Source organism: Chiloscyllium plagiosum, unplaced genomic scaffold, assembly GCF_037043375.1.
Source record: "Chiloscyllium plagiosum isolate Xiang-an unplaced genomic scaffold, Cpla_swu_hap1 HiC_scaffold_40, whole genome shotgun sequence".
Lineage (NCBI taxonomy): Eukaryota > Metazoa > Chordata > Chondrichthyes > Orectolobiformes > Hemiscylliidae > Chiloscyllium > Chiloscyllium plagiosum.
Window position 1 is genome coordinate 55,463,004 of NW_028270178.1, and position 26,716 is coordinate 55,489,719.

At 43.3% G+C, this 26,716-nt stretch overlaps 1 non-coding gene across 1 annotated transcript; it reads left to right on the forward strand.

Annotated features, from left to right (window-relative positions):
- The first annotated feature begins 13,067 nt into the window (after positions 1-13,067).
- trnar-ucu (transfer RNA arginine (anticodon UCU)) lies at positions 13,068-13,159 on the forward strand. The gene is made up of 2 exons: positions 13,068-13,104; positions 13,125-13,159. It is a non-coding gene; the product is annotated as a tRNA-Arg (tRNA).
- The last annotated feature ends 13,557 nt before the right edge of the window (positions 13,160-26,716 follow it).

The following is a 26,716-nucleotide window of genomic DNA, read 5'->3' on the forward strand; positions in this document are numbered from 1 at the left end:
CTAAGTATAGTCTAAAGAGAATCCACAAAAATTAAGAACTTGAGACCAAATAGGACTTTAAGATGAAAGAGCTCACCTTTGTTTTGAATCTCAGCAGATGGAGAGACATATAATGTTCACTTCGCGTCAGTTTACACCATGGAGAACGACATAACGGGTACAATTAAATATTGATGTTTTGAAAGTCGTTCATATTGAAAAGGGGAAGGGCTGGAAGACCTGGAAAATATAAAGTTGGATATTTCTCTGGGATCTGATCTCCTGTATCCCGGAAACTTGTGGGAAGATAGGGAAAGAAACCTTTGGAACTTTCGCAGAAATATTTTTATTATCTTTTATGACGAGTGGGGCGCCGAATGACCAGGGGATGGCTATTGTGCCTTTGTTTAGAAAGGAATTCACGGAGAAGCCTGGGAGCGGTAGATGATTGTATCTGGTTATGATCGTGGGTAAGTTGTTTGGTGCAATTCTTAATGATAGGATTTATATTAATGTTTAGATACAAGGAATGAATCGGGATAATCAGGATGGTTTTGCACAGAATTGATTGAGTTTTTTGAGGGCGTAACCAAGACGATTAATGAGGATAAAGTAACAGACTTTGCTCACTTGGACTTTAATAAAATATTTTACACGGTTCCACATGGTTGACTAATTCATAAAGTTAGATCGCATGGAGTTAAATGTAAGTTTTCCACTTAGATATAAAATTAGTTTAACAGCAGTATGCTGAGAATGGTGGTGCAGGGTCGTTTTCAGGCTGAAGGATTGTTACCAAAGGTGTCCCATTGGCTGAGCGCACATTCATTTTCTTTACATTTAAATAAATGTTTTAGGTGGCAAGATAGAAATAAAGTTGCAAAATTGGTAGTAGAAGGTTTTGAAGCGATTTTCTCATCAGGTCAGTTTCTCTCTGGCCTCGAGTTTAAAGAGCGTGTGGGAGAGGAGTGGAGAAGGGTCATTCGTCCATCGTGAAGCGCACGATATCAGGCATACATCTATTCTCGTCCCGGTTTGCTGCCTGTGATCTTAAATGACATAACAATGGTGCTGAAGGTTGACCTGGTCGCACTGTTGTAACCCCTTTGAGGAGCGTATTCTCATGTTCATATACAGAGGCAGTCACAAAGGCACATTCCCCGACAGTGACAGTGTCCTCAGGATTCTCCCCACTCCATGTGCTTTACATCTGTAAGTTTCTCCAGAGAAAGGCGGCTTGAAGTGGAATACAAGGCACTTCGCCAGAAAATGTGCACCGTTGCGGTGAGCCGTGATATGAAATGGATACTGAGCTGAAATAATCGAACACGCTTCTCATGTGTAACTTTCAATAACACTAATCCCACCAAAACAAGCCGTCTGGCTCCTGGGGCCTGACAGGATAGCGGCCAGCAGACATTCCTCACAAAAAACAACGGACCCACGGCAAAATATAAACACTTTCCCGTCTCATCTTGTTCTATTTCTGCCTCTGTCACACCTCCACGTTTCCCTGAACGTCCAGTCCCGATGTCAATGAGCTGTTTGATATAAACACAGGCACATCGAGAAAGTAATCTTTATCTCAAAAGCAGAGCCAGGGAATGAAAGTTGCAAGAGCTTGCTCTCGGCTGGTTAATGAGACATCACGGTCTCATCGTCCTGATTATCAGATAGACTGATTCCACAAATATGCACCGTAATAGTTATTACCAATGAAATGTGCCAACGAATACAGCTGACTGTCAGAACTATCGGGGAGAGTAGCTTCAACCTCTTCCTCGCCGAGGGACATTTTGCAAAGGATGTCCTGTTACTTCACAAACTGACCACCTCGCAGCTGGCTATGGAAGTGTCTAGCACAAAAATGCCCTTTGGCCCACTAAGTCTGCACAGGTCCAACACAATCCCCTGAACGATTCTTATCTCATTTGGCGTCACTTTTGTCAGAGGGGCAAACATAATCAGTAATGGAAGTGTACAACTAAATGGAACTTACCTGCTTTGGAGTTTTCTGCCTTTTACATCCTGACAGGCGGTTGGTTGCAGATTACTAACGTTCCTTGCCTGAGTTATACGCATTTCACCTTATCCTGCGATTTGAATTTGAAACAAGAAAGCAGAGAACAAGCACTCTTCAAGTTCACTCTCGGCTCTCAATTACAGTCAGAGAATACTTAACTGCAATGAGGAATCCACAGTGGAATTAACGCCCATCGCGTCAACCACTTGGCCACAACTGCAGAAGCGCGCTACTAAACTTGTTTCAAGTTTATTTGTTTGAATTCAATCACCACAGTTTCGATAGGGTTAAATGTCAGGACATGTTTGGACTGTGTAAACAATCTCGATGGTTGAAATGGTCACTCATTTAAAAAGAAAGGGAGAAATTGCAGGAAAAACTAAACAGATCTGGCAGCATCTAGGGAGAGATAAACAGAGACAACGATTCGGAGCTTCTCCAGGAGTTTTTCAGAACTCCATTTTCTCTCACAGGTAATGTCATACCTGACGAGTTCCTTGAGCAGTTTCGGTTTTTGTTTGAGAGTCCGAGTGTCCACAACCCTTCACGAGCCATTCAACAATACAGAAACGCCTTTGTGTTTCCTCACTGATTTGGTTTACGTTTGGCTACATATTACAGACCTTATTAAAAACCAGAAAGTGCACAGCAAAGGAGTCGGATGGATAAGAACAGCGACCGCTCCATGCGTGGGCACACCCTCTCGGTTAACAGCCAAACGAGAGGACTAATTGCTCCACAGAGGCTGGGGAATCCCTTGTAGCAGGCCCCTTGCAGGATCTCCTAAAGCAGACTGTTAGTGAATTCAAGCTTTTGCCTGTCCTTCGCAAAATGAAAATTGTCTTCAATTGGTTTGACGTTTCCAAAATTAATCCTGGAGCATTCATTGTGGACAATAGGAACAGTTTGATCTCACACTTTGCAGACACATACATGTCACCGGGAACCAGCTCTCCTAAAAGCGGAACCTTCTCCCTTCGAGCCTTTTGAGGAATAATTTTCTGAACTCGGTAAAATCCCGGAACTGTGCGGGCAAAAAAAAAAACAAATTGTGTCAGAACAGCTGTCGCTCTGTTCCTGGGTCGTGGGAGAACAGCAACCTGTCAGTGAAGAGCCGAACGCACTGACTAACATCGCCTCAGAGACTATTAAGCCAATGGCTTCAATGATCCCCGAATGCAAGCTGCAGCCTGCTCCTCCCATATTGACAAACATCTTTAATTAGTATGTCGTTTCCGAAATAAATCCTGGGGAATTCACGGTGAAGACATGGGAATAGGCTGATCCCACCCTTTACAGTCACATGCATGACACCGGAAATCAGTTATCCTCCTACAGAAATCGCCTCATTTCCAGACTTTCAGTGTCCTATCTGTTCCCGCATTTTCTAATTCACCGGAGCTGAGATGAGATTTGACTTCCTGACGTGCAGGAACAGAATCCTTCAATGTCACATATCAATTCAAGTCCGGAGTACATCAGAGTCAAAATAACGGCCTCCGAAAGAACAGAAAAATTTCTAAACTGTCTCTGCCCAGCCGGCCAGTTCACCCTTCATTTTCCACTGAATCCGCGCCCCAAAGAATATCTAAAGATTCACAAAGCTCGACGCTGGGATTTCTGTTTTGCTTGCTGAAAGGTTTCCCACTTGACAATTGGCAACATTTTCCCAGAATCTTTTCACAATCCTCTGCTTTGCACCATGTAGAGAGATAAATAAAACTCCTTTTGTGGAGAGATTCACGACTCCGGAAATGTTTTTTTTGGAGCAAGTTTCCTGTATGTCAAGAAATGAGCAGACCTGAGAATATATCGAGTTGTTGAGACGGTTTTTCTGGAGTTGCAGAGATAACTCATCCAACAAGAAATCATTTAAAATCAACTGTGAGTGAAACATGCTCGGTATTGATGAGAGATTGAATGCATATAAAGGATCCATTTTCATGAACAGAGAGGTTAATAATATGGCAATGGTCGAATGAAAAAAGATGCAATTTTATCGCGCCTTTCAGCTCCACTCCAATCACTGGCACTGAAGCACCTGTGAAGCAGATGTGTCATTGTCAGTAATAATGTGCTCATCCGGGCAGTTTGTTCAAACAGAGGTTAAAAAAGAAAACTCAGAACTGGCATTGGAGACATCAGTGAGATTGTGTTTTACTTTAAAAGTCTGTTCTGTTCTACTTTATATCCAGAATAGTGAAGGACCGGAGATCCCAATCTCAGGGGAAGGGGTTACCCACATAAGAAATAAATGAGGAGGATGTTCTCACATTCAGAGGGTAGCAAGTATGTCGAAACATTTACAGCAGAGGCCTTTCAAGACTGGGTATATTCAAGGTTTCAATTATCTCTCTGTTCATAGCATGGAGAAAGAGGCAGTGTGAAATGTGTCCAAATTTGCTGACAATACACACGCGTGGGAGAGCATGTTATGATGAGATCGTGGCAATATGAATAGGCATATAGATAGATTGGGTGAGTGGGCAAAAACTTGTCAGATGCAGTTACATGTCCGGATTATGAGGTCATGCACGTTGGTCGGAAGATTCAAAAGACAGAGTACCATTAAAATCGAGAGAAAGTAGAAGAAACGTGTGACACATTGGAGTCTTACACACGGCACAAACAAAGTTTAGTATCATATTATTTCCATGACAAAAAGGATGGCTCCCTTTACGATTGCTAACAATGAAAGAGATGGTTTCCCAGGAAAGAAAAAAAATAACTGAAAATAATAGCCGAATCGAAGATTTAGAAAAGACTTGGATCGTTCCAATGGACGACGTTAATGTTTATGGTTCTCTAACATTTGTTTACAATGGGGCTGAGTGTGGGAATTAGGGGAGCTGGGGAGTGGAAGTCTGATTACCCATGATTATTCTCATCCTTCATCTGTCCTCGTCATTTTGTACGTTTTATTTCGCATTTTGCTTCCTATGAGTGCCCTTGTAAACTGTACCCGCTGGTGACTTATTTCCCTGGTTGTTCTTCATCACGACCCAAAAGAAATCAACATTCGTTTCTCATGAATCTCGGTAATCTCTGATCAAATGTCACCAGCACTCGACATTTTCCACGTCGGTCTGCCTTCTTGAAATATTAATTGATCCGTCACTGTGTTACTGTTGTACAAATCAAGAACAAATCAATCCGCACCAATAGCATCTCGGATGTAAACACAGATAACTGCAGCCGCTCCCCAGAGCACTGCCAACTGTGCGATCACAGAAGCACACATTGTCCAGCCAGGAAACTCAAAACAACAGAAACACTCTTTTGGGCTGCGGACCTGGTTGTGTTTCTCATTCAGCAATCGAATTTTACATTGGTAATATCAACAGTTCCCTCACACAAGGAACTAACTAATGCTGCAGACGGAGGATAAAGTGTGGACTGTAGATACTGGAGATCAGAGTCAAGAGTGCGGTGCTGGAAAACACAGCAGATCAGGCAGCATCTGAGGAGTAGCAGAATCGACGTTTTGGCCAAATATCTGATGAAGTATTCATGTCAGAAACATCCATTCTCCTGCTTCTTGGATGCTGCCTAACCTGCTGTACTTTTCCAGCAACACATTCTCCATTGCTGCAGACTGTCACACATTGCGAGATTCCAGCCACGGAATCAGCGACACTCAGTGTCATGAGTCAACCTACTGCGGACACCTGGCAGTGGTGTTTCATGTCAAGTTGATCTTCAAGAATGCGTATCGTGAGTTGTCTGTCCTGTACAATGTTTCCTGCAGTCACGACATGCAATAGTTTTTTTTCCAAATTTGTCTTGCCTACGATATGTATTTGGTCCATTTTTTGGTGAGTTGTTGTCAAATATGTTCGGTTTATGCTGTCTCATAACTCCGAGTGGTCAGAGGAGTCTGGCTGTACGTGCCGAGACATACTTTTACCTATAATGTAGAGAGCTTGGTTTGTTGGGTAATGGCATGTCCTCCTGGCGTTGGTTTTGACAATGAATCTGCGGGAATATCTATTGTTGCAAAATATTTCTGGAAGATTCAGTAAACAACACAAACAGCTGTTCCGAGTAGCAATGCACAGCGATGACGAGGACAACAAATTCGACTGTGACAACACAAATACATTGGGGCCAGCTAAACAGAGTGAAGCCAGAGAATGTGGGCGGCACGGTGGCGCAGTGGTTAGCACTGCTGCCTCACAGCGCCTGAGACCCGGCTTCAGTTCCCGCCTCAGGCGACTGACTGTGTGGAGTTTGCACGTTCTCCCCGTGTCTGCGTGGGTTTCCTCCGAGTGCTCCGGTTTCCTTCCACAGTCCAAAGATGTGCAGGTCAGGTGAATTGGCCATGCTAAATTGCCCGTAGTGTTAGGTAAGGAGTAAATGTAGGAGTATGGGTGGGTTGCGCTTCGGCGGGTCGGTGTGGACTTGTTGCCCCGAAGGGCCTGTTTCCACACTATAATGTAATCAAATTTCTAGAATGACGAGACTCATCCAATGACTCCATCAAAAAACAAGTTGATCTGGACTCAACATACTGGGACATGCAAAGTAACGACAAGAAACAGCAGCTGAAAGCAGTGGGAAATAAATCAAATCATTTTGAAACGCTGCAGGACAGCAGAGCTTCACGTGAGTTTCATCTGCCTTGAAGATATCACCGAGAAAGTGGAGGAAACGGCCGCAAAACAACTTCCCAACACCACCGAATTTCCCCACACCATCTGCATCCTTCACCTGAAGAACAGGTCTTTACACAAACCTTGAAACCCTGAAACAGTCAGAACCGCCCCAGCGGGAAAATGAACACTGGCATCCCACGTGACAACTGAGGTAACCAAACGCCACACGGTGGATGTCGGAGCTAACTGAGGCTGCAAGCTACTTGTGCATGCTCTTGTCAATAACACCTGCTTGATTATCCTCATCCCATTTTCCATCATTTAACGTTGTGTGCCTTAAGCATTACAAATTCACAGTTAAGTATCTCTGAAGATTATGAGAATTTCTGCCGCTCTGACTCATAGGGACAGTGATGTCCAGATTCCAATGACTCGCACGCTAATAAAGTTGTTTTTTTATGTAGAGCTACTCGAACGTTTATGACTCTTATCTTAAATCTATGATTGATTGATCCATTCATCATCGAGAAATCTTTCGTTAAGTGTACCCAATCCATGCCCCTCATTATTTCCTACATCTCAATACTGTCTCCTCTCAATCTCTCCTGCTCTCACAAAAGCAAGGCCAGCCTGCCTGAACTCTATCATAGCTGAAGTTCTTCAATCCAGACAATATATTGGTAAATCACTTCTGCACCATTTCCACATCTGTCATATCGCTTCTTTTATGTGAATTGCAGAGTTATACATAACACTCTAGCGAGAGACGAATAAAGACTTGAAATAAATGTGGGGAATTCGCAAACATTGGTCTTTTCTAATAAAGTCTCTTTTCCTCGATACTGTTCTGCGTTCTTTTCATGAACCCAGTGCTCCAATGATATCTGGTCCATGCAAGATATCTGGTCCATCTGGTTACATGAGGATTGATAACCCAACCACATTATCTGATTGCATTAAGTGGCTTAAAGCTCCTCATGGTGGTATTGGTGCAAGTTCACCTAACAAGAGTGACAGCTGCAGCACTAACATAACGGTGTCAATGTGAAAGTGAATGTTGTTTGTGCAATGCCCCAGAGGCATGTGAGGAAGGATAGAATGGAAGAATAGTGATTGGGAAAGGGAGGAACTTCTCCGAGATTAGGTGCAGATAAAGTTTGAAGCAAAAAAAATCATCACCTTCGAGAGCATGTTAACCTTAAAAATGACATCTTCCTTTCTGCGTTTGTTTTGCAAGGCTTATCTGGAGTAACATGGATCAAATGCGCATTACTGATACTCGGATTTGAATGGAGGTTGCTTCGGCCACAATACAGAGGACGAGCCACTATACGATCACATGAAAAAAATAACCAACAGTAAAAGCAATAAATGCAATGGCTAAGATTGGCGAGGAACAGCACCACATGCACAAGAGGATAACCTACTGAGATTGGGTTGTATCGTCATCTTCGATGTCCTCAGTGGCTGTGGAGAGTCCATCATTGAGAATGTTGAAGACTGATTTCGATAGATTTCGAGAAAAGATGAAATGTACAGGCTTAGCAAACAAATTGTTGAAATGTTGGTTTAAATAACAACGAAGTTTCTCATCGTTACTTTACCAGTGCCTCGAGACAAGGTTGTAACTACGGTTGCACACTTCAATCACACTGGCTTCCAGGTCTGGAATCACAGAAATTTAGCGACGCAGTGGCGAAGATCCGATCGGAATTTTAGAGCGGAATGAACGCGTGAATCTCTACTCTTTCTGCCAGTGACCAAGTCCGTGAGCATGCAGTTCTTCTATGAAGGCAGAGAGGCGCGTGAAACGCCCAGGATGGGAGCTCCAAACTAGGCTGGAGCAACTGGAATAGGGAGCTGTGGGAGAAAAGGCTGGGAGTTCTAACCTTATCTGGATACACTTCAATTTTATGGCGCAGTAACCTTCGGGTTGATGGAAAGTATCCTGAGCCATTTTAATCTGAACTGAAATAGTTTTTTGGCAGCATACATTTTTGTGGATTGAGGGAGGATCTGCCCCAAGGAATTGTCACAATTATAAATAAACATTTCGCAAAGACTGAACTCGTCTAGGTGTATCTGTGCATTGTGAAATGGGCTAAATATCAGTGCACTCTGACATTTCTCATATTCTGAATTTGCAGTCGGTTAATTTTCTGGAAGGAATTTTAAATATATTTTTTGTGTTATTCAATTTCCTGCTAGCTTGTTCTGGTCTGGTCATTGATGTAACATGAACAACCGAATATTAAGATGATTTTGGGATTTGGTTCGACGTTCCCTCGAATTACGGAAGAACGACAGGAGAGCAGAGGTGAAATTTATCAGAATAGCAGTGATCAAATTGAATGAATGGGCAGACAGAGGATGAAAGGAAGCTTCATGGGGATAAATGTCTTTTCTTTGCCAATGAAACTACCCGCATCACAAAGCGTCTCACCTGGACTGACAGAAATGAAGTTTATAAGTCTTTCTACATTGAGTGAGGCGGGGAGAATGTAAACACAGCCAGCTCCAAAAAAAAACAGAAACATTTGTTTTTTTCTAAACCTCATCCCGGACTGACTGAGATGACCTTTGGAAAATTATTTTGCACAATGTCCGAAGAGGACTTACAGATTCGACCACGAAAACCAAATTAAATATCAAGATAAAATCATACCACTTTATTCGCTACATCCCCTCTTTTTACACATGGTCCTCACTGTGTGTTAATTGGCATGGAATGGGAATAATGATCGCGTTGACAGGGTTTACCAATGGGGCCACACCACACCCATTCCCTCATTCTGCACCCTGCCATTGTCCATTCACGCTTGTCCTTCGGCGTGGCCTGCGACTCGACCTCCCATAAGTCTGCTTTGGATTACAAATATTTGACACACAGATGTCAACTGATCACTTGGCGGCTGCTGGGCTGCTGTCCTTCCCGGTGAGTTTGCATTCGCATTGCCTTGAGAAAGGGAATCGTACTTTTTCGTGTGGGCTTCACATTTACAGACAATGCATGATTTAGGCGGTAGGACCGCTTCCAGGAGGTCAGAAGTCAGGCTGTGGTGTATTTTGGACTTTCCAGTGTAGGTCAAGAAGCCCCTGTGTTTCCACAGAGTTCCACAATTATGTACAACCCCGAATGCTTATCTGCTGTCTGTGTAAATATTCACTATCATTCACTCAGCCAATTGACATGCCTCAGTCAAGGCAATCAGCACTGCTGCTTGAGCTGACAGATGACAACGGAGTGATGCCGCTTTGACGACCTCGTGGATAGTTACTACAGCATACCAAACACCTGAATGCGGACCCATTCACAAAAAAACGCAATATCCTGATTCTGAGTTTGTGAATCCTGCACGTCTGGACTTGGTGAGTTACAGCGACACAGTCATGTAGGTCTCTGTCTCCTGTTGTGGCGAGAAGGCTAGCAGCATTACGGACGTTACATCTCGTTATTGTAATGTTAGGCATCTCCAATAGTATAGGATTGTTTCTGAGCCAACGTGCTGCAGACATGTGTGCTGTATTTTGCTCGGAAAACAGTAAGGATGCATATGGGACCAGGAGGGTTAATTCCCCAAAGCCGACTGTGTCCCTGGACGCTACAACAAACATTTTCAGCTGCAACCACGGCTTACAGGGCATATAGACAATCCTGCCGCTACGGGGTCTAGGTTTAGCTAAAATGTAAGCTACCTGCCTCAATTTTCCCACATTCTCCTGCATCAGCTCAGATGTCATGCATCTACCGTTTGTCCAAAAGGCTTGTTTGGATTCGGACCCCCAGTGTATGTGTGGGTTGGAGCGCCTTTGAAATTCAACTGCAACGGTCTCTGGTTCTGCAACTCTGAGCCATTGGAAATTTCATTTCGGGGCGCCTCAAGGGTTGTGTAATTTGGGATAAAAAATCGACAGTCGGAGTGCATGACCAAAAGGAATAGCAATTGTTACTTCGTGTGAGGCTTTGGAATTTGCTGGATTGCTTGAACTTTTTCTTGACCAATGCCCTTCCCTTGTTCAGACAAGAAATGACCAAAGAACTTCACCTGTTGTTCCACAAATTGTAGATTTTCGAAACAAGCTTTGTGCCCATTCCTGGCGAGATGGCAGAGCAACGCAAGCGTATCTTTCTCACATTGTTCCTCTGTTGGTGCTGCTATTAAGCATTCGTCTACATACTGCAGAAGCGCTGACCCCGGGGTTAAAACAAGAATCTCCAGACTCCAGCATCGAGCCTCATTAATTATGGTGCGCGACTCACAGTCATCTTGACAAAGTCGCTTGAATGTATATGATTTGCCTTGGAGTGGAAAAGTGAACCAGAATTGACTTTCTGGATGTACCGGTACACTAAAGAAGACATTTGATAAATCCATAGCAGAGAACCATTTACTGTCAGGTGGAATTTGAACTCATATAGTACAAGGATTAGGAACATTTGGGGCGGGCGGAACACCAGCATAATTGACTACCTGCAGGTCTTGAACAAAGCTCCGTTTCCCCGGTTCACCTGGAATGTTTGCCTTTTTGACCAGAAAAATGGGAGCTCTCACCGGTGATTATCCACAGGGAATGATCACTAAAGCTTTCAGAAGGGATGCAAAGTAGTATCCTTTGGCAGCCTCGTGTTTTAACGGGTCTCGTGCTCTGCATGGACGATACGTATGGGTTCACAGCTTCCTATGAACCCCACATCACGTTTGCCTTTTGCCCTGCACTCAGTCGGGACCCTTCTTAATCTTGGGTCCGAGACATCTACTATACCTAATCGCCAGGCTACCCTCTTGGTGGGGGTTACCTGGACTGCTCTCTCTGCCTGAGTTAGCCAATTTAGTTTCTTCATATCTGTCCTTATGTGTGCATTGAATCAAGTACGCACATTGTCGCTGAAAACACAATCTTTCGTTTTTTTGTGCCTGCAATATGCACCGTCTCAAATCCTGCCACCTCTCGCTGGATGCCTTCGCCAATGGTACGTGAGGAAAGGTGCCTTCCACATCAAAAGGATTTTTTTTTTCTCATTCCTTGACTGTTTGTCCCTGATATGGTAGTTTACTGGCCTTGTATGTCTGCTATTATTTCGGTTTAACTTTACATTTTTTTCTGTCTGTCTGCAACACATGCCTCTGCAAAGTCAGGTAATTACTTATTTGTTTCCCTGTGCTTTTATTGGATTCAAAATAAATGTTACTTTACCATTACAATGGACATCACATTATTTTACAGGTTGCGGTAACAGCGAGGGCCGAAGTGCCTGTACAACATTGTAACGTTCGATGTTGTCAGTTACATTTCCTGCTGGTTTCAGGTAACTCTCCTCACTCTGGAAGCTCCCGGTCGCATGTTCCAAAGATTTGTCTGCACTTCAGTTAATCGAGGCAACTGTATTTCCTGCTCAGAATGTGATCTCTCTCTAATGGAGAGAGGAAAATAAAGTCGGTGACAAAGCTGAGATCACTTACGTTCTGTCCAGAATCAACAAAAACTATCCCGATCTTCCAGTTTCCTATAACTTCAACATTACACTGTGTTCCCACCCTTCAGGCTCTCTGCTTGTATTCCTGATGAAAGGCTGTTACCCGAAACGTCGATTTCACTGCTCCTCGGATGCTGCCTGAACTGCTGTGCTTTTCCAGCGCCACTCAAATCTAGACACTGTGTTCCCAGGCAATCATTTCAGTCTCTGGTTTGCTGCAGTGCTCCTTCAAGACACAACACAAGCTGGAAGATACGCAACTCATTTTCTACCGACAGACCATGAAAACTTTAGGACCCAACATCAAGTTCAATCATTTTAGAAACCGTCCGCCCTCTTACACATTCTTCACCCACCCTCCCTTCCCATTAGTTCTGAAGACGGATCATTGGACTCGAAGCGTTAACTTTCCTTCCTCATCAGAGATAGACAAGAGCTGCTGATTTTGTTCAGACCTTTTGGCTTTTCTTCTGAGAACTTTGTTTTTCTGTTGTAATCGCCAGATGCTGGAAGCGTCTGAATGCAGGAGGAGAATTTCACAGGAGATGAAAAGAATGGAAAGGGTTTGACCACTCCCATTGTGAAGGTACGCGAGCTAGGTTGGGGATGTTGCTCTAAGCGCAGAGAAGGCTGAATAAGAAACCGATTAACGTGCTCATTTTATGAAGAGGATAGATATGTGTGACAGGGATAAGCCTGTATTGGGAAGGAACAGAGTAGCATAAATGAAAGACAGGAGACAAGGAGGAGATTTAGGAAGAATACTTTCACCTATAGAGTATTGATTATCTGGAAATCATTATCTTAATATCTGGTAAAGGTAAGTGTCATGAGAACGTTTTAGCAGTCTGTAGCCAAACACTTGATGAGCCAGAGCACTAGTGGACAAGGACCAGGTAAAAGAAAGTGTGACGAGGACAAACAGGCGCGAGATGGTGTCCTGAATGCAATGCGTCAAAGGCAAACTAGTGTGCTTAAAGGTAACGGCTGGGGCGGCTCTGTAGCGCAATGGAAAGCGCGTTGGACTTCTATATCTCTCTTCAGGTTACTATTCCAAAGTTGTGGGTTCGAATCCCAGCAGAGTCGAGTTTTAATTTATGTTTTGCAAAGTGGAGGACTCTCACAAGTTCTCCTTCAGGCTGAATGTTCCTTCACATAGGTTTCCAAGTGGACACATGGAGCAAACAATTGCATGGATGCTGGGGATTCAGGGGCAGATTTCCCCTTTGCTGGGCTGGAATTCTGGCCAAGGTAATGAACGTGAATTTCTGACATTTTGAATCTTACCCTGGATTCTTGCGATTTTACGAATTAAACTGCATTTAATTTGCCCTTGCAGAATGTTATTCAATCTTCACTGTGCATAAAAACCATGCCACATGCTCGTGCACGTAGTATGCTGAACATTGTTGATATTGTGTGCAGTGTGGGTCGATGTCTCAGATGAACATGCCAAAGGAAGTTGGTGAAATATCAGTGAATCGAATTGTCTGACGAATTAAGCCGATAGAAGGAAAATCCCAGTACAATGGCCACATAACATTGCCTGTGAACAACGCAGGAAGTCATGGTAAATGTGTGCAGTATTCAATAAAACCGATTTTCACCACTTTTAACTATGCCATTTTCCTGAAGCTGATGCTTCATAATCGATGATCCATTATCAGTATAACCATCTCTGCATTGCGTTTCATTTCAGATACACAGAAAAAAAAAGAGTAATTGGGTTGAGGGGCCCAGTGGTAAGATCAGGAGCCGTTCGTCACCATTAGACGGCAGATCCAGTGGTGCAGTTAGTTAGCTTGCTGTACTTGCATGACAGAATGGCAGCACATGAACTGCCAAAGTTGTGAATTGGATTCTCGCTAGGTGTTTGTTTTACTGATACTGACCAGAGATGATTGTAACTTCAAGCTGAAGAACAGTTTAAACCCGGAATATTACATTGCAATAAAGTGCTTTTGGCACTAATGTTGCAGCGACCTGTAAGACCAATCTGAAGTCCATCTGACCAGCAATTTGACATTATAAGATGTAAGTTTATCCAATGATTATTTAATTGCCCTGAAGGTTGGTGAGTCTACGACTGTTGAAGACAAGGCGTTCTGCACCCTTACTACCCTCTGAGAAAGGCATCTACCTCGGAATCTATCACCCTCAAATTACATCGATATGCCCTTGTGCCAACCATCACCATTTGAAGAAAATGCCTTCACTGTCCACCTTACGGCAAACTCTGATCATCTTTTATGTCTCTATTAATTCACTTCTCAAACTTAGTATCTCTATCAAAAACAGCCTCAAGTCCCTCAGCCTTTCCTCGTAAGACCTTTCCTTCAAAGAAGGCAACATCCTAGGAAAACTCGTCTGCAACCTTTCCAATGCTTTCACATCCGTCCTATAACGTGGCGACCAGAACCGCACGCAAATCGACAAGCTTGGCCATGCCAGACAAATGTCTGGAGCTGCAAAGTGATCGTTTGGTCCTGAAACTAAAACCCTCTCCCAATAAAAACTAACACACTGTGCTCATTGAAAACAAATCCATCTACGTGTGTGTTAACTTTCAGATTTTTATGTACATGGACGCCGAGATCGCTCTGGTCATCTAAGCTTCCAAGAATATTACAATTAGCCCAGAACGTTATATTTTTGTTGCTCATTCCAAAGTAAATCACCTCACACTTTTCCACAATAACCTCCATATGCCAACTCTGAGCCCCGATCTGCAGATTATTCATATCCCTCTGTAACCTGCAGCAGACTTCGGCACTGTTGACAATTCCATCGATTTAGTGTGTTCTTCGAATTTACTCATCCATCATCCCATGCCCGAACCCAGGTCATTTATAAAGGTGACAAACAGCAGTGGACCCAAAAAGGAACCTTGTGGTACACAATGTATAACTGAACTCCAGGATGAATATTTTCCATTAACTACCACACTCTGTGTTCTTTCAGCGAGACAATTACTGATCTTAACCGCTAAATCACCGTCAATCCCATGTCTCTGTATTTTATGCAACAGCCGACCGTGCCTTCGTGAAAATCATATCCACCATGTTAACCACTTTACTCTCATCCACCTGTTTGTTGACCTTTTCAAAAAGCTCAATAAAGTTTGTGAGGCACAACCTGCTATTCACAAAATCGTGTTGACTGTTGCGAATCTACTTGTTCCTTCTTCGGTGATCATAAATCATATCTCTAATAATCTTTCCGAAAAGTTCACCTCCAAGGAAATATGACGACAGTTCTATAATTACCAGCGTTCTCCCTACTCCCCTTCGTGAAGAAGGAGACAATATTTGCTGAACTCGATTCTTCTCGCACTAATCACATAGACTCTGACGAAATAAAGTTGGAAGTCAAAAGTTCTGCAATCTCCTCCCACGATTCCCAGAGAATCCTAGCATACATCCCATCAAGCCAAGAGGACAAATCTATTTTCAGGCTTTCAAGAATTGCTAACAACTCGTATTTATGAATGTCAATTTCATTTATTCTAACAGATTTCATCTCAAAATTCTCTTCGACAACATTGTCTTTTTCATTTGAGATATGATGAAAAATATACATTCAGTGACTCTCCTATCCTCGGACTCCGTTGACGACTTCCTACTGCTTTTCTTGACAGGCCCGAATCATATGCTAGATATTCTTTTATTCTTGAAATGACAAGAGAAAGCTTCAGGGTTTTAAAAAACCCTGCCAGCTAAAGACTTTTTATGTCCCCTCTTCGCTCTGAGTAGCTCTCTCTTTTGGCCCTTCCTTGCTAGCTTTTAATTTTCAAGTTCCCTAACTCAGCCTACATATTTCATGTTTAGACGCACTGCCTTCTCCCTTTTGACAAGAAATTCAACTTTTTGAGTAAAAATTGCTCCCTGTCTCAACCTCATATTCCCTGCATGACGCACACATACATATCAAGGACATGCATGTGCGCTTCCCTGAACAAGCTCCATATTTCAAGTGTGCAAAACCCCTGCGTTTGCTTTCCCATCTGGTGCATTCTAACTCTTGCCTGATCGCATCATACTGGCCTTTCTCCCAGCGGAACCTCATATTCTGCTATATATATATAATATTTGGAAAGTTAAACTTCCCCACTACAACTACCCTGTCACTTCCGTTCCTATCCAGAATCATGTTTGCAATCTTTTCCTCCATATCTCTAGAACATTTTGGTGGTGACCTCTACTTGCCTGATTTTAATCTCAGAATATTCTATTTCAGCAGATTGAGTCGGGTCCTCACCAAATATCCTTTCTGCTACCATAGTCCTGTCTTTGACTAAAAATGCCACATCTCCCCCTCTGTAACGACTTTCCTGTTTTACTGAAAAGACGAAACTGAGGTGCCAGGAACAACCATTCCTTTCAGTACTCCATTATGTCTCTGAAATGGCCACAATATTGAAGCCCCAGTCAACAACCCATGACACCTACGTTATATCAGATGCTCCTAGCGGTGAAGTAGATACACTTCAAACCAACTTCATCCTTGCCAACATTCAGCTGCAAACCCGAAAATCTATTTATGTCCTAACCACTCAAAACTTCCTGCAAACTGCAGCTAAAATTTAGGTTCGCACTCTGCTGCTGAATTCGTTTAAACCCTCCTGAGGAGCTTTAGAAAATTATCCACTCAGGATATTGGTACCCTTCCGGTTCAGGTAAAGACCATCCTGTTTGTTGAGGTCCAACCGACTCCAAAATATGCCCCAACTATCCAGCTATCCAAATCCCTATCATCTGCACCGTCCTTACAACCACGTGTTCATCTGCTCTCTCTCTGTTCTTTCCCTCACTATAACGTGGCATGTGTAAACAATCAGAGAGAACAACTCTGTTTGATCTCGATCTAAGATGTCACCCTGGATCCCTGAGTTTCTGCCATGCATCCACATCACTTTTGTTATATATGTTGTTAGTTTGTTTGTGAAACATGACCTCGGGCTGCTCCCCCTCCCCCTGAAGTATCTTGAAAACACGCTGCGAGACATCACAAACCCTGGTAACTTGGAGGTATCACATCAATCATGAGCCTGCCCTGTACCCACAGAAACTGCAATCTCTCCCCCTCACTATGTAGACCTCAATAACTATTGCTCTCCTCCACTTTCCCTTACCCTTCTGATCACAGGGACAAACACTGTGCCAGAGATCTGTACCTCATGGTTTACCCCTCGTAGCTCATCCCATACAAACACACACACACACACACACATACGCATAAGTGTGTGTGTGTGTGTGTGTGTGTGTGTGAATTCAGAATATTTGGAATGGATGGTCGGCCATTTGAATGTTCTTCCCGTCGAATGTGCGAGCTATATGTATGTACATATATAAATGTGTGTCCGCATGCATGTATGTGTGTGTGTGCATATATATTTTTAAACGTTGCAAAAGAACATTGAGTAAAACAGCATTTATTCAAAAAAATCTGATTTTGTGGAGTGTTCTCTCCTTGGAAAATACCTCAGTTACTTAAGACCAGCCACAAATACCCCCTGAGTGAATATCTATTACTCACGAGAGATACAGAGGTGATTTTTGAAGTCGATGACGTTTCTCATGTCGCTGAGCCTGCGCTGTGTTAAATTCTGGAAGGGAGGTTTAGCTCGCTTCATATTACTAATTTTGCTGCAAACTAGCACAGTCCATAAAAACAATCCAAAAATGATTAGGTTTATCTCATTGGACATTTTGCCTGTTATCAGAAAAACTGGAATAGAAATGACAAATATGTATTTAAGTACTGCTATGAAGATTACAGAATTCAAATAGGAATTTTTACGTGTCTTGTCACGAGATATGTTTGGGCGAGATGAGTGAGCAGCAAATGAACTCACTCCCTTCTCTGTGATTGCAGCCAAATTTTCCAATGCAACAGATGAAAGAACAAAGGTGCATTACACCGGCAGGTCAGTTCCAATTCACGATAGTGTAGTTTCACTTTGATGTTCGCCATCTTCTAAAGTATTAGCTGAGTGGAGAGATCAGGATCCTGAAGGTATGCTGAGACATTGCGAGAATTTATCCCACACTGTTGGCATCACTTTATATCATAAACCAGTAATGCAGCGGACTGAGCTAACCGGCTTCCATTTAATGCTGAGCTAACACACAGAGCTCAGTTCTTTTCCAATTTATAGAAGTTTATGTGGAACAAGCAGCTAAACCTTTCCTCACAATCCGCTCATTCTATTTTAGTCGTGCTCAGTTGCAGGTGTTATGAGGTTTCTTTCCAATAAACGTTAACCAATTAGAGAGTGTGCACCGAACGCGTACCCATGATGTCCGCCCAGATTCCCTGTCCCCGTGAAATTCATTCCTTGGGTGTCTGCACGTGTCTTCACAAATATATTAGAATCAGCTTCTGAATATTTGTTTCCTGAGAAAACGTAAACATTTTCGAGTTGAATAGCTGGAGAAGGAAAAAGATTGCGAGCTCCAAACTTCTCTTTATCATTCATCGCTGGTTTTGAAATTCTATCGTCTTGAAATAGATCCATCTGAATGAGGGAATTTCCCCCCTGTTTACTCTCACTAAATTCACATCGCCTAGAAACCTTCTATACGGACACAACTCAGTTTTACCTGGTGTCACGCCTCATGATTTATTCATCTTTTGCACCATTCCATGAAACCCCGCTTTGTCTTTTCAAATGGCATTGTCCCCCACTACATCGTTGGCTTCTTTTCCATTATTCTGTTTCCAAGTAAACGCTGTCCATTCTTCCTGACGTCTTTTCATTCCAGTAATCGCCATCCATGTCTTTTATCATCTCTTTATGTCCCAGTATAGTCCATGTTAAGAAAGGATGCTGGGGTCAGAACAACACATGAAAACCCGCTCTAATGCTGTATACGACCATTACCAATGTAGGGAAAATGGGAGCTAGTTCAGTCAAAAGTGAATCCGTTGGTTGTTGCACAATGGATCAATCACTGATTGGGTCATGACTGTTTTTCCTCACTTTTCTCCCCTGTCTGAACATTTGCTAAAGGGAACATGGAATACCTACAGTTCAGAAACTGACTATTTGATGCAACAAATGAACACCTTTCCTCCAGGGATGAACCCTCACAGAACAATTCCTTACTCTTTTTCTCTTCATTTTCTCTTGAATAAGGCACCGTACTGTCAGTCGACCCAGTTGTAGGCAAATCATATCTCTGGCGCAGTGAGGCAGCAGTGATAACCAGTGAGCCAACTTGCGGCCCTGTACAATATTGCAAGGCACATGCGGACGCGTTTGAAATGCGATTCCTGTCAAAGATGCTCTACTTTTGATGTTGCCCTTATTAGGAACAATAAATCCTGATTCCCTGATCAAGAAATGAACTCAAACCACAGCGGTGAAAATGCTGCATTGTAACCACTAGTCGACCAGGAAGGAGGGCATGTGCAATTGCGTCTTCTCTGAACAGCATAGCTTTCTTTTCCTGCGATGAGAAATTCCTTCCAAAAAAGAGTGTTCGTGACACCGTGCTTTTACAGCACAGATTAATACATTATGTCAGTGCCAGTCGTCAAACATCCAAATATTCTCGTTTCCAGTTTCCACTAATTGGCCCACATCCTGACATCTGAAGTATTCATCTGAATGTGACTTTCCCTGCAAAGTTTTAATCTCAAATGCACCAGCGAATGAGACTGATGTCAGATACCGTCAAATTTGATCATGAACTGTGGGAGAACTGAACCTCATTTTGACCCATAGAGGGAACAACACAGACACATCTTTTGAAAGTGACAAAGGCCTCAAGAGAGCCCAACTTCCATAAAATGTGGAAGTTTGGCCTCTTTTTTCTTCACTACAAGCTTTAAAATCCGATTGTGTTTACATTATCAGAGGGGTAAACAGGCAGGAGGCTGTCCTTCGAGGGCTGCCCCAATCGTGAATAATTGGTACCCGCTAATTGTTGACTTGTCCACCTTTGAGGCAGCCTGGCTACCTGTGCTCTTCAAGCCTACTACTGTTTAATTTGAATTCCAGCAGATTCCTGTCTCTAAATACGGAATGGAAGCATTCAGCCGCATCCCTGTACGTATTCGTCCTCCACTGTTTCACCGTCACGTTACTGCTTCTAATGAGTCATGTTGTTCTTCCTGCCAAACGAAGGCATTCTTCACATCAGAAGCTTGTCATCCTCATGTTTGTCGAAGGAAAAATACGGATGTGGACTTCTAAACTGAAACAGATGCGGCCTGGTCTGCGTAAAAATAACTTCCTGCTGTTACTTCAAAAATAATTCCTTACAACGTAGAGAACGCACCTTCCGATGCCTGCTGCAATAGTTGCAAGAAAATTCAGTAAGGCTGCAGTGAAATTCAGGGTTACAACCCCGGGTTTACATAACCAGTGCTTGAATCACTGAGCTATGGAAGCACTAACCCAGGTGCTGTTTTGCGACTGACAAAAGACGATGTCCTCTAGCAGAAAAACTTCGGTCATCTCAATTTTGTGATACAAGCTTCGTTTTGAGTGACAAAATACGACTTAAAACCCACTTCTTTGATGACTTGTAGGATATAACAGTTTGTCAGCTTCCCAATGTCTCATAATGAGACAGGGATCAACATTTGTTTAAACTCCATCAGAGTAAAGGTTTTGAATTTTTTTTATATAAATGACACGATGTAGTATTGATATCAATAAATTGCCCTGATTTTCGCGTGTATACCAGTTTTTTTGTTAATTACCTGGTGAGTAATTCCTTTCCTATAACCTGGTGCGATTTCCGTCGCTTCAAGATTTCATAATTTCTTACATGGCAGATGTCGTTTAGGCACCAAACGTGAAACAGTTCAAATCGAACATACTCCGGCGTTTGGAATTCGAGTGAATGCAAATATCTGAGAGAGCACTTTAAAACATAATCTTGGGTGTTGTGTCCGCTGGCTGGGTTGGTATACTATTGACAATCTCTATTTGCTCTTGAGTGGCCTGGAAGACATGACAGTGACAGATAGAGGGAAGACAGTCAAGAGATTTGTAGACAATGATGAAAACTTTGAAATTTAGCTGCCCGGTGAACGGTGAGTAACCCTTGTTGAGAGTATACCCACATGCAGGAGAGGTATTGGAAGACCTCAGGATTACATCATTGGGTGAATAACCTGCAACTCCTTCCCTTCCACCATGTGGGAGCCCTTGTGGAAAGACAAAGCTGCGAAGGCTGCAGAGCACGTTTGGGAAAATATGTGTTCGTAAAATTGTCATTCAGATAATGCACAATGAAACAGTGAACAGAACGCAAATACGCCCTTGAATAGAAGCAGAGGGAGTTAGACCACACAACATACAACATAGAACATTACAGCGCAGTACAGGCCCTTCGGCACTCGATGTTGGCCGACCTGTCATACCAATCTGAAGCCCATCTTACCTGCACTATTCCATGTTCGTCCATATGCTTGTCCAATGACGACTTAAATGTACTTAAAGTTGGCGAATCAACGACCATTGCAGGCAAAGCATTCCACACCGTTACTACTTTCTGAGTAAAGAAACTACGTCTGACATCTGTCCTATATCTATCACCCTTCAATTTGAAGCAATGCCCCATCGTGCTGGTCGTCACCATTCTTGGAAGAAGGCTCTCCCTGTCCACCCTATCTCACCCTCTGATTATGTTATATGTTTCTATTAAGTCACTTCTCAACCTTCTTCTCTCTAACGAAAACAACCACAAGTCCCTCAGCCTTTCCTCCTAAGACCTTCCTCCATACCAGGCAACATCCGAGTAAATCTCCTCTGCACCTTTTCCAAAGCTTCAACGTCCTTCTTATAATGCAGTGACCAGAACGGTACACAATATTCCAAGTGCGGCCGCACGAGAGTTTTGTACAGCTGTAGCTTAACCTCATGGTTCCAGAAGTCGATTCCTCTATTAATAAAAGCTAAAACACTGTATGCCTTCTTAACAACCCTGTCCACCTGGGTGGCAAAGTTCAAGGATCTCTGTACCTGAACACCGAGATCTCTCTGCACATCGACACTACCCGGAAACTTTCTGCAACTGTAATACTGGCCTTGACCAACAATGCTACACATCCCCCTCTTTTACATTATTCTCTGTTCTTACTGAAACATCTAAATCCTGGAACCTGCAACACCCATTTCTGTCCCTGCTCTATTCGGGTCTATGGAATGGCCATAAAAACGAATTCCCAGGTACCAACCCATACTGCAAGTTCAACCACCTTATTCCGGATGTTCCTGGCGTTGAAGTAGACACACTCCAAACCAACGTCTTTCTTGCCGGTGTCATCTTGCGTCCGTGAAACTTGATTTTGTACCTCCCTACACTCAACCTTTTCTTTACTTGAACTACAATTTTGCATCCCATCTTCCTGCTGGACTAGTTTAAACACACCCCAATAGCCTTAGCGAATATCCCCCCAGGATATTGGTAACCCTCTGGTTTAGATGAAGTCCATCCAGCTTTTAGAGGTCCCACCTACCCCAGAAAGAGCCCCAATTATCCAAGAATCCAAAACCCTCCCTCCTGCACCATCCCTGTAGCCACATGTTCAACTGCTCTCTCTCCCTATTCCTTGCCTCACGAGCACGACAGCAGGGTGGGAATTTGAAAGGATGCATGGATGTGTATTACGACCGTGTCGTCCAAACGAATGGATTTCGGATTGAGCTGAAGAAGAGCAGAGACGTGGAAGAGTTAGTGATGTTCATGAAGTGCAAGTAGGCTGACATGGTGATTATGGTGATATGTGGTTAATAACACATCACGAGGTTAATAATGTCACCATAGTTATGACGTGTCGTTTCAGACTTAGACAATTGCCAGGAAGGAGATTGAATCAGTGGCGAGGCATTTTCTCCCACCATGATGCCTTCCAACCCATCCCATCCACTTTCCTCAATTCCGCTCCCAAAACCCTTCCCTCAAACTATGACGAGGACGGAACTCCCTTCGAAATCACTTTAAAACCCAGCAACGTCTATCGACATCATGTCATCCTCTCGTATTTCCGTCAGCTGCAAATGAAGCCCACCAACTAAGATGTGTTTCCCTCCCCACCCCTATCCTTTTTCTCCAAAGATCTTTCCTTCTTTGACTCCCTTGTCAAGTGCGCGCCCCCACCAAACCGCCGTCCCCTCCCAGCAACCTTCTCATTACAACACGGGATTTGAAAAACATCCACCCACTCCTCCGCACCTCAACTCTTTCCAAGGCCCCAAAGGACCCCTCCATGTCCATCAGTGTTTCACCTGTATTTCCACCATGTCATTTACTGTATCCATTGCTCTTTTTGCAGTCTCCTCGACATTGAGGAAATTGGATGCCTACGTACAGACCACTTTGGAAAACATCTCCGGGACACCCGCACCAAACAACACCACTGGCTCCTGGTCGAATACGTCAACTCTCCCTCCCACACAGCCAAATTCATTCAGGTCCAGGGCTTCCGCCGCTCTCATGAACTGTCCTATCTGTCCATCTTCCTTCCCACTTATCTGCTCCACCCTGCGCTGCGACCTATCATCATCACCCCAACCTCCATCCACCTAACACACTCACAGCTACCTTGTCCCAGCCACACCAGCGCCCATTTGTCTCTCTATCCCTCGGTTCACAAGCCTCTTTCTGATAAGGGCTCGTGCCCGAAACGTCGATTGCCCTGCTCATTCGTTGCTTCCTGTCCTTCTGTGCTTTTCGAGTATCACACTTTCGACTCAGTGGCGAGGCAGTGGATTTTGAGGTTGGGACTGAAGTCGGAGGTTTCAGTTTTGCAATGATTCAATTGTAAGAAATGTCTGCTCCAACAGGACTGGATGTCATGAGCAAGTGAGACGAAGTCAAGCCTGTGGAGGTGACCATCTTGAATTTCCACAGACATATATCAGGGTGCAGTACGGCAAACTGCTGAATAAGACGTCCTGGATTGAGGCTTGACTGACTGGCAGAAGGCAGACAGTTGGGTAAAGGGGTCTCTTCCAGGATGGCAGCCCGTGACTAATGGAGTTCAGAGTAGTCAGTGTTGGCATCACAGCTATTCACATTATGTATGGATGATCCATTCAAAGGAACTGAGGGTGTTGTTGCTCCATTTGACGAAGACATAATGATAGGTGGAAAGGCAGATCTTATTGATGAAGCGGGCATGCTGCAGAATGACATGAACGGACTGAGTGCTTCGAAAAAAGTAGTTGCAGTTGGCATACTTTGTGAAAAATATGTGGTCATTTGTTTGGTGGAAAGAGTAGAGGCATAGACAATTTCCTGAAAGCAGAAAGATTTCAAAGTTCAATTTTCTCTTATGTTCAGCATGCAATTTCAGTTTGAGATGAGGAAGGCAAATACAATGTAGGCTTCTGTTCAAGCTAATGAGAATGAACGGGCAGAGGTTTACACCTCAGTCAATAGGAGGCTCTGGACAGATGCAGTTGGAACATTGGGAGTAGGTTTTGGCCCATATCTAAGTGATGATATGTTTTTAGTGATGGAGAGGAGGATTATAATGGCTGACTCAGTGGTGAGTCCTAATGCCTTGCTGCCTCAGCGATGTTGGTTCAATATCTACTTTGGAAGACTGTGAATTTGGAGTTGGTGCATACTCTCCGTTTCAGCCTGGGTTTCCTCCACAGACTAAAGGTGTGTGGCTGACGTTCTTTGGTCATGGGAAATGCAGAGTAAAGGAATTGGGTGGAGGTGTGAGTTTGGGTGCGATTCTCTTCGCAGGATTAGTGGGAATTTCTTGTTCCGAATGGCCTGTTTCCACATTGTCGATATTCCAGAAGAACAACGTTGATCGCAGGGATTCAGGCCTTGTCATCAGAATTTTTTAAAGGAGGTGACAGCTTCCATATAAACACATGGTTTCAAGTGAATGTCTTGAACGATATAGGGAGTGGAGAGGCATTCTTAAGGAGGACGTCATAAAGGTCAATCGAGCATATGAGATAGCCTCAGAACATAAAATTAAATATAATCTGAAGAGATTCTACAAGTACATCAAGAACTTGAGAACAAATAGGACCACTTTAATATGAAAAAAGCTCACCTTTGTCTTGAATCTCAGCAGATGGAGAGACATATAATGTTCACTTCGCGTCAGTTTACACCTTGGAAAACAAAATGGCGGGTACATTTGATGGTTTGAAAGAAGTTCACATTGAAAAGGGAATGTGGTGGAGGACATGGAAAATATGAAATTGGATATTTCTCTGGGATTTGATCTCCGGAATCCCGGAACATTGTGGGATGTTAGGGAAAAACTGTTGGCCCTTCATAGAAATATTTTTATCATCTATTATTACGAGTGAGGTGCCGAATGACTGGAGGATGGCAAATGTTATGCCTTTATTTAGAAAGGAATTAATTAAAAAGCCTGTGTGTCTGGTTATGGTCGTGGGTAAGTTGTTGGATACAATTCTAAACAATAGGTTTTATTTGAATTTTTAAATTCAAGGAATGAATCTGGATAATCAGCATGGTTTTGCACAAAATTGATTGAGTTTTTTGAGGGCGTAACCAAGAAGATCAATGAGGACATAGTGGTAGACTTTGCTCACTTGGACTTTAAGAAATGCTTTTACACGGTTCCACACGGTTCACTAATGCATAAAGTTAGATCACAAAGATATCAACGTAAGGTTTCTAATTAGATATAAAATTAGTTTATTAACAGGCTGCTGAGAATGGTGGTGGAGGGTAGTTTCAGACTGGAAGACTGTTACCAATGGTGTCCCATTGGCTGAACGCACATTCATTTGTTTCATTTAAATAAATGATGTAGGTGGGAAGATAGAAAGTATGGTACGTAAGTTTGCATAATTGCCAGTAGAATGGACAATAAAAAGGTTATGTAAGGGTGTGAAGCGATTTTCTCATCAGGTCAGCTGCTCTCTGGCCGCCAGTTTAAAAAGCGTGAGAGGGGCGGGGGGGAGTAGTGAAGGGCCGTTCGTCCATCGTGAAGAGCACATTATCAGACATCCATCTATTCTCGTCCCAGTTTGCAGCAGTTACATTCTTTCTGTGATCTTAAATGACATAACAATGGTACTGAAAGTTGACCTGGCCACACTGTTGTAACTCCTTTGAGGAACGTATTCTCATGTTCACATACAGAGGCAATCAGGATTATACCCACTCCATGTGCTTTATGTCTGCAAGTTTCCCTGGAGAAAGGCGGCTGTAAGTGGAATACAAGGCACTTCGCTAGAAAATGTGCATAGTTGTGGTGAGCCGCGATATGAAATGGATACTGAGCTGAAATAGTCGAACACGCTTCTCATGTGTAACTTTCAATAACACAAATCCCACCAAAGCAAGCCGTCTGGCTCCTGGGACCTGACAGGATAGCTCCCGGCAGACATTCTTCACCACAAATAACGGACACACGGCAAAATCTAAACACTTTCACGTCTCGTCTTGTTCTGTTTCTATTCCTGTAACACCTCCAGCTTTCTCTGAACGTCTAGTCCCGATGTCAATGAACTCTTTGATCTAAACACAGGCACATTGAGAAAGTAATCTTTATCTCAAACGCAGAGCCAGGGAATGTCAGCTGCAAGGGCTTGCTCTCGCCTGGGTAATGAGACATCAGGTCTTATCGTCCTGATTATCATTTGGATTGATTCCACAAATATGCACGGTAACAGTTATT